This window comes from Spermophilus citellus, assembly GCF_964194105.1.
Source record: "Spermophilus citellus genome assembly, chromosome: 13".
In the NCBI taxonomy this organism is placed as follows: domain Eukaryota; kingdom Metazoa; phylum Chordata; class Mammalia; order Rodentia; family Sciuridae; genus Spermophilus; species Spermophilus citellus.
Window position 1 is genome coordinate 43,424,485 of NC_138193.1, and position 9,213 is coordinate 43,433,697.

Below are 9,213 nucleotides of genomic sequence, written 5' to 3' on the forward strand. Positions count from 1 at the left end.
CATTCTGTTAGACCTTCTTGAGTGGGCAAGAGAGATGGGGCAACTGCTATTGGAGAGGAGTGTTTATGAACATTACCTCTTGCATCTTCTCAGACGTCAGAACATTCCCCCTGGTCAGCAAGTTTTTCAGCGAAGTCATCAGACAGGAAGATTCCAACAGAAAGCACAGAGGCCTGGCAGTAAGTTCAGGGGACAATAAATGTAAAGTGTGGGTAGCATCAACTCTGTTTGCTTTACATAGTTCTTTTTTTTTAATGTAGAAATGTAGTAGGCCAAGTGGAATGTTTTTGAACAATAGAAGTTGATTCTCAGACTTTACCCTGTAGATGAGTAGCATTTTTAGCATAGTATTTTGATTTAGGACATATAATTAAAATTCCTTAGTTGCTTTGTAGAAATTATAAATGTTTCGAAATTTAGCATCCCTTCAGCACTTAGAGAATCCATTCTATGACTTTACATGTATTATTGAAGATGAACCCTTTTAACTCTTTAAGAAATATATGCCTACATGATCTTAAGAACACTACTGATGCTACAAATGAAGAAAAAAACAACTCTTGACATGCTAACCAGGGATATCAAATGCTATTTACATATTTTCTCTTTAGTCAGAGACTCTCAGAAAACATGAATATCTATTGAAACAGCTGCACATTGTTTTTCCTGGTATTGATAGTCACATAGTTTCAATATTTCATTGTTTAATTATAAGCATATTTTATGAAGGGTCCCTTTGGTAAATCATGGCTTTATTTATTTTAGGAATTAGTTCTCATTAGTCTAGATAATTCACATTTTATCACATTTTTACAAGCCTTATAAATGGGAAATTGCTCATATAAAGAGAGTCTAATGCCATTGCTGGAGCCACTGTAATTGAAATTTAGTGGTGTCATAAAGTATGTGCTGCTATTGAAATGGAACAAAGGTTCAGATGCACAATACAAAAAGACTTTAGATTCTATCTGGCAGGCTGAAAACAATGTGACATGTCTTTGAAGTGCTGGTAATGTGAAGCAAATATTCTCATCCATACTGAAGCCAGGTGGAAATCTCTGTTTTTACAACTTGTCATTGTGTTTTGAAAATAACATGGACTTGGCCTAAGGGCCTCCATAATCATTGCTGGATTAGACACAATCCCCACCTCCCAAAACACACACCCAACACTCTTCTCTCACACAAATTTATGCTAAATCTGCTTAATCTGGCTTCAGAAAATACTGATTAAACACCAGCAGTTCTGTAGCCTTTTAGATTATACAGTTACATGTCAGAGAGCAGTGGAAGAACCAAGTTTAAGATCTTCAGATCCTTCCCTTCTAGGACTAATGAGAAATAATTCAGACAGGATGCTATTTTCTGAAGGTTGTAGTAACAATCTTTTTTAAATTTTTATTTATTTATTTATTTATTTATTTAGTAGTTGTAGATGGACAACATACCTTCATTTTATTTCTTTCATTTTTATGTGGTGCCAAGGATTGAACCCAGTGCCTCACACATGCTAGTCAAGTGCTCTGCCACTGAGCTACAGCCCTGGTCCTGCTGTAACAATTTTGATGGCAATATTTGGCATAAGGTGTATATCTAATTTATATTTCTATAATGTTAGCAAGTCAGCATTTCAATGTCCTTCTTACTTCTCATTAATATTTTCCTTTTTATTGGTGCATTATAATTATACATAATAGTGGAATTCAATATGATATATTCATAAATGCATATAATAAAATTTGATCAATGCCATTACCTAACATCTTCCTTTTCCTTCATCTCCTTCCTACCCTAATATACTTGCTCTGCTCTATTGGTCTCCCTTCTACTACTGTTATGATCATTTTAATTAGTATATTATAATTCATGGTGCTAAATATGTGGACATAGGATAATTTGGTAGATTTCATTGCCTAGTATAACCGCATGTATTCCTTCTTTTCTGTTGACCAACTTACAGTACTCCATTTTCACGAGATCCAACTTTGGGGGTTTTAAAAAATTAATAATAATAATAATAATAATAATAATAATAATTTCTCTCTATTTCTCTCTCTCTCTCTCTCTCTCTCTCTCTCTCTCTCTCTCTCTCTCTCTCTCTTTCTCTCATTGCTGAACATGAGAGAAAACATTTGGACCTTGACTTTCTGAATCTAACTTACTTCAGTTAGCATGATAATCTCAAGTTCCATAATTTACCTGCAAATGACATAATTTCTTTCTTTATGACTGAGTAAAACCACCTGGCCATATTTGCCACATTTTCTTTATATTTTCAGTTTTTGACAGACCAAGTCTAGTTCCATAACTTGACTATTAACAATTGCACCGCTATAAATATATGTAGACATGTGTTATTATGCTGTTTTTTTGTTATTTTAGAATAAATACCAAAGAGTGAGATAGTTTTGTCATATGGTGGTTCCATTCTTAGTTTTTTGAGGAATCTCCAAACAGCTTTCTGAAGTTGTACTAATTTTCAGTCCCATCAAAAATATATGTGTATTTCCCCCCTCATCTTTTCCTTATCATTGCCACCAAAAATTATTGTTTGTATTCTTTTTGATTACTTTTCTAATTGAAGTGATATAACTTCTCAGTGTACTTATGATTTCATTTCTCTGATTACTAAGGATATTGAAATTTTCTTCATTTAAGTGTTGGCCATTTGTATTTGCTTTCTAAAGAAATGTCTATTTAAGAAAGGGTACTGCCAATGTCTTTGGTGAAGAAAAGCATCTGTAGAGGGTGGGTGTGAGCATACTTGATGAGTAAGAGGTAGACTCTTCAATAGGTGGGGAAAAGTAACATGACCCCAAAATGAGAACCTTCCCTCCTATGAAACAGTTTATAAATTTAACACAGCCTATAATTCACTAAAGGTAATGCCTGAAAATTTGACTGTTCATAAGAGTTCTGTTATTAAAAATATTACTACATGAAAAAAATGTCTATTTAGATCTTTGGCCTTTTTATTGATTGGGTTATTAGATTTTTGGTGCTAGGTTTTGTTTTTCTTTTCATTTCTGTTCTTTTTTAAGGTTTTTACATATCCTCGATGCTAATCTGCTCTTGGATGTGTAGCTGGCAAAAATTTTCTCCCAATCTATAGTTGTTCCCTTCATGCTTTTGTTTCCTTTGCTATGTAGAAGCTTTTTAATTTGATGTTATCCTACTTATTTATTCTTGGTTTTCTTTCTTGAAGTTTAAAAATATTATTAAGGAAGTCAGCCCCCACAAAAATATGTTAGAGTGTGGCCTCATATTGTCTTTCAGCATTTTCAGTGTTTTTGGTCCAATGCGTAGGTTTTTTTTCCTGTTTCCCAGCAGATCTTTTATTATTATTATTATTATTATTATTATTATTATTATTATTATTGGTTGTTCAAAACATTACAAAGCTCTTGACATATCATATTTCATACATTTGATTCAAGTGGGTTATAAAGTCCCATTTTTACCCCATATACATATTGCAGAATCACATCAGTTACACATCCACGTTTTTACATACTGCCATACTAGTGTCTGTTGTATTCTGCTGCCTTTCCTATCCCCTACTATCCCCCCTCCCCTCCCCTCCCATCTTCTCTCTCTACCCCATCTACTGTAATTCATTTCTCTCCCTTGATTTTTTTCCCTTTCCCCTCACTTCCACTTATATATAATTTTGTATAACAATGAGGGTCTCCTTCCATTTCCATGCAATTTCCCTTCTCTCTCCCTTTCCCTCCCACCTCTCGTCCCTGTTTAATGTTAATCTTTTTCTCATGCTCTTCCTCCCTTCTCAGTTTTTAGTTGCTCTCCTTATATCAAAGAAGACATTTGGCATTTGTTTTTTAGGGATTGGCTAGCTTCACTTAGCATAATCTGCTCTAATGCCATCCATTTTCCTGCAAATGCCATGATTTTGTCATTTTTTAGTGCTGAGTAATACTCCATTGTGTATAAATGCCACATTTTTTTTATCAATTCATCTATTGAAGGGCATTTAGGTTGGTTCCACCGTTTAGCTGTTGTAAATTGTGCTGCTATGAGCATTGATGTAGCAGTATCCCTATAGAACGTGCTTTTAAGGTCTTCATGGAACAGTCCGAGAACGGCAATAGCTGGGTCAAATGGTGGTTCCATTCCCAGTTTTCCCAGGAATCTCCATACTGCTTTCCAAATTGGCCACACCAATTTGCAGTCCCACCAACAATATACAACTGTACTCTTTTCCCCACATCCTCTCCAGCACTTGTTGTTTGACTTCAGAATGGCTGCCAATCTTACTGGAGTGAGATGGTATCTTAGGATGGTTTTGATTTGCATTTCTCTGACTGCTAGAGATGGTGAGCATTTTTTCACGTACTTGTTGATTGATTGTATGTCCTCCTCTGAGAAGTGTCTATTCAGGTCCTTGGCCCATTTGTTGATTGGGTTATTTGTTATCTTATTGTTTAATTTTTTGAGTTCTTTGTATACTCTGGATATTAGGGCTCTATCTGAAGTGTGAGGAGTAAAGATTTGTTCCCAGGATGTAGGCTCCCTATTTACCTCTCTTACTGTTTCTCTTGCTGAGAAAAAACTTTTTAGTTTGAGAAAGTCTCATTTGTTGATTCTTGTTTTTAACTCCTGTGCTATGGGTGTCCTATTAAGGAATTTGGAGCACAACCCCACAATATGTAGATTGGAGCCAACTTTTTCTTCTATCAGACACAGAGTCTCTGTTTTGATATCAAGCTCCTTGATCCATTTTGAGTTAACTTTTGTGCATATCAAGAGAAATGGATTCAGATTCATTTTGTTGCATATGGATTTCCAGTTTTCCCAGCACCATTTGTTGAAGATGCTATCCTTTCTCCATTGCATGCTTTTAGCCCCTTTATTAAATATAAGATAGTTGTAGTTTTATGGATTGGTTTCTGTGTCCTCTATTCTGTACCATTGGTCCTCCTGCCTGTTTTGGTACCAGTACCATGCTGTTTTTGTTACTATTGCTCTGTACTATAGTTTGAGATCTGGTATTGCTATACAGCCTAAATCACTCTTCCTGCTTAGAATTGCTTTTGCTATTCTGGGTATTTTATTTTTCCCTATGAATTTTATGATTGCTTTATCTATTTCTACAAGAAATGCCATTGGGATTTTGATTGGCATTGCATTAAACCTATAGAGTACTTTTGGTAATGTCGCCATTTTGATGATGTTAGTTCTGCCTAGCCATGAACAGGGTATATTTTTCCATCTTCTAAGATCTTCTTCTATTTCTCTCTTTAGGTTTCTGTAGTTTTCATTGTATAAATCTTTCACCTCTTTTGTTAGGTTAATTGCCAAGTATTTTATTTTATTTTTTTTGAGGATATTGTGAATGGGGTGGTTGTCCTCATTTCCATTTCAGAAGATTTGTTGCTTATATACAGAAATGCCTTTGATTTATGCATGTTGATTTTATATCCTGCCACTTTGCTGAATTCATTTATTAGCTCTTGCAGTTTCTTTGAAGACCCTTTTGGGTCTGCTAGGTATAAGATCATGTCATCTGCAAATAGTGATAATTTAAGTTCTTCTTTTCCTATCTTTATGCCTTTAATTTCTTTTGTCTGTCTAATTACTCTGGCCAGTATTTCGAGAACTATATTGAATAGAAGTGGTGAGAGAGGGCATCCCAGTTTTGTTCCAGATTTTAGAGGGAATGCCTTCAATTTTTCTCCATTTAGAATGATGCTAGCCTGAGGCTTAGCACAGACAGCTTTTACAATGTTGAGGTAAGTTCCTGTTATCCCTAGTTTTTCTAGTGTTTTGAACATAAAGGGATGCTGTACTTTGTTGAATGCTTTTTCTGCGTCTATGGAAATGATCATATGGTTCTTATCTTTAAGTCTATTGATGTGGTGAATAACATTTATTGATTTACGTATATTGAGCTCACACTTCATTTCAAAACCCTAGAAAAGGAAGAGCAAAACAACAGCAAATGTAGCAGAAGGCAAGAAATAATTAAAATCAGAGCGGAAATCAACGAAATTGAAACAAAAGAAACTATTGAAAAAATTGACAAAACTAAAAGTTGGTTCTTTGAAAAAATAAATAAGGTCAACAGACCCTTAGCCATGCTAATGAAAAGAAGAATAGAGAGAACTCAAATACCAACATACGAGATGAAAAAGGCAATACACAACAGACACTACAGAAATACAGAAGATAATTAGAAATTATTTTGAAACTCTATATTCCAATAAAATAGAAGATAATGAAGACATTGATAAATTTCTTAAGTCATATGACGTGCCCAGATTGAGTCAGGAGGATATACACAATTTAAACATACCAATAACAATGGAGGAAATAGAAGAAGCCATCAAAAGACTATCAACTAAGAAAAGCCCAGGACCGGATGGGTATACAGCAGAGTTTTACAAAACCTTTAAAGAATTAATACCAATACTTTTCAAGTTATTTCAGGAAATAGAAAAAGAGGGAGATCTTCCAAATTCATTCTATGAGTCCAACATCACTCTGATCCTGAAACCAGACAAAGACACTTCAAAGAAAGAAAACTACAGACGAATATCTCTAATGAACCTAGATGCAAAAATCCTCAATAAAATTCTGGCGAATCGGATACAAAAACATTTCAAAAAAATTACCATGATCAAGCAGGATTCATCCCTGGGATGCCTAGTTTTTTAAGCACTTTGAACTGTTTTTTTTTTTTGTTTGTTTGTTTTTGTTTTTGTTTTTTTGCAGGGTGAAAAGTAGGGATCAAGTTTCATTCTTCCACATATTGATATATGGTTTTCTCAGAATCATTTATTTTAAACATTTTTAAGTTACCTTTTTCCAAAGTATGCTTTTGGCACCTTTGTCAGGGGTCAAATGATTATATCTACATGGATTTACTTAGTCATGTATTCATTGGTCTTTATGTTGGTTTTGATGCCAATAAACTTCTATTTTTGTTACTATGTCTCTTTAGCATAATTGGGCATCAGGTATGCTGATATGATAGGTTAATACTGAGTATAACTCAGCATGGCTGAGTATTGCTTTAATTTTATTCCTGGTCTTTTATTCTTCCCCATGATTTTTGTCCTAACTCTCTAAGGAATGTCAATGGAATTTTGGCAGGAATTGCATTGAATCTGTATATTGATTTTGGCAATGTGAACATTTTCATAATATTAAGTTTGCCTATACAAGAACTTGGAAGTTCTCTCTGTTTTCTAGGATCTTTCTAAATTTCTTTGTTCAGATTTTATATTTCTCCTTCTGAAGATCTTTCACCTGCATAGCTACATTTCTTCCCAGGGTCTTTTTGTTTTACTTTGCTTTTTAAAAAAATTTTTGAGGCTATTGTAATAGTTTTCTTGATTTCTTTCTCAGCGGATTCATTATTGGAGTATAGGGAAGTTACTGATTTTTGTATGTTGACCTTATATTGTATCCTGTCACTTTGCTAAATTTGTTTACCAGATATAGAAGCTTTCTAATTATAGGATCATATCATCTACAAACAAAAACAATTCACATCTTCTTGTTTGTATTCTTTAAATTTCTATTTCTTGTTTGATTGGGCAAGAGTTTAAAGACCTATGTTGAATAGAAATGGTCACAGTAGATATTCTTGTCTTGTTTATGATATTAGAAGAAAGGCTTTCAATTTTGTTCCATTCACTATGATGTTGACTTTCAGTTTGTCAGATATAGCCTTTAAAGTGTTGAGGTAATTACTTTCTATCTCTAGTTTCTTCAGTGTTCTTAACATGGATGGGGGCTGAATTTTGACAAAGACTTTTTCTGCATCTGTTGAGATGATCATGTGACTTTTGTCTTTAATTCTATTTCTGTGATGCTTTACCATTTTGTATCACTGGCATGAATACATTTTGATCATGCTGTGCAATCTTCTTAATGTGTTTTAAAATGTGGTTTGCTAGCATTTTATTAAGATTTTTGCATCCAAGTTCATCAAGGAAATTAGCCTGAACTTTCCTTGATGTGTCTATCTGATTTTGTTATCAGGATGATAATGGCTTGATAGAATTTGGGAGTCTTCCCTCCTTTTATATTTCATGCAATAATTTGAAAAGGGTAGCATTAATCCCCATCCCTCCCCAAAGAGAAGGTATCTAAGCACTGATCAGTCTCTTGTGGACATTTCTTTTTACAACCAAATTCTGATTTTTTTTTTTTTAACATAGGAGAGATTTCACTACAGGGAATGCCCTACTCTATTGCAGCTCCTAAAAGCATCCATTTCAGGGAAAGGCCTGTGGGTACATGAGCAATATCTGGACTGCTTGCTTCCCTTTTCCATCAGGGACATCATAATCTCAAAATGAAAAAATAGCAAATTCCAAATTTCAAGATTTTTTGTGGCCTGAGCATAGCTGAAATTTAGTAGTTTTTTTTTTTTTATGTAGCTCTTTGATGAATTTCTGCCTCTATGTCATAATTCAGGTTTGGCTCTTGCTTCAGAACATGAGCAGACAAATCCTCATCTGATGCCGGTTACTGCATTCACAGTTGAAACTCATTTAGGGAAAGGGTTTTCAGTATTAAACCACAGGCCACTTCTCCCCAGTCCCTCCCTAACAATTCATTGTGCGGACTTATTTCATCTAAAAGGTTGGTGGCTTTTGCTTGGGATCAGTGCTCTCTATACACATGTCCTTGCTGGTCTATGAACACATTCCTGTTGCATTAAGACTTGAAAGATTTGTAGATGTGTGATGTTCAGGCACAGGATGCTAAGAGCTATGTTACTATTCTTAGTTTGTAAATTGTCCTTTTGATACCATCTTGTTTTCTTTTGTAGGTATAAATAAATAAAAACTGTTGACAATAAAAAAAAATTCAATGACACTCAGTTTATAATTCATCTGGTTCTGAGCTTTGTGTTTGAAAGGCTTTTAATTGCTGCTTTAATCTCATTCCTTCATATTAGTCTGTTTAGATTTTACATATCCTCTTGGTTCAATTTTGGTAGGCCACATATATCTAGAAATTTGTCAATATATTCTAGATTTTCAAGTTTGTTAGAATGAAGTTTTCAACTATTCCCTAATTATTCTATAAATTTTAGAACTGTGGTGTTATCACCTTTTTTTATTGCTAATCTTATTGATCTGAAGCTTTTCTTTTTCTTTCTTTTTTTTTTTTTTTTGGTTAGTTTGGCTATGAGTTTGTCAATCTTTGTTTAACTTTTCAAAGAACCAATTATTTATT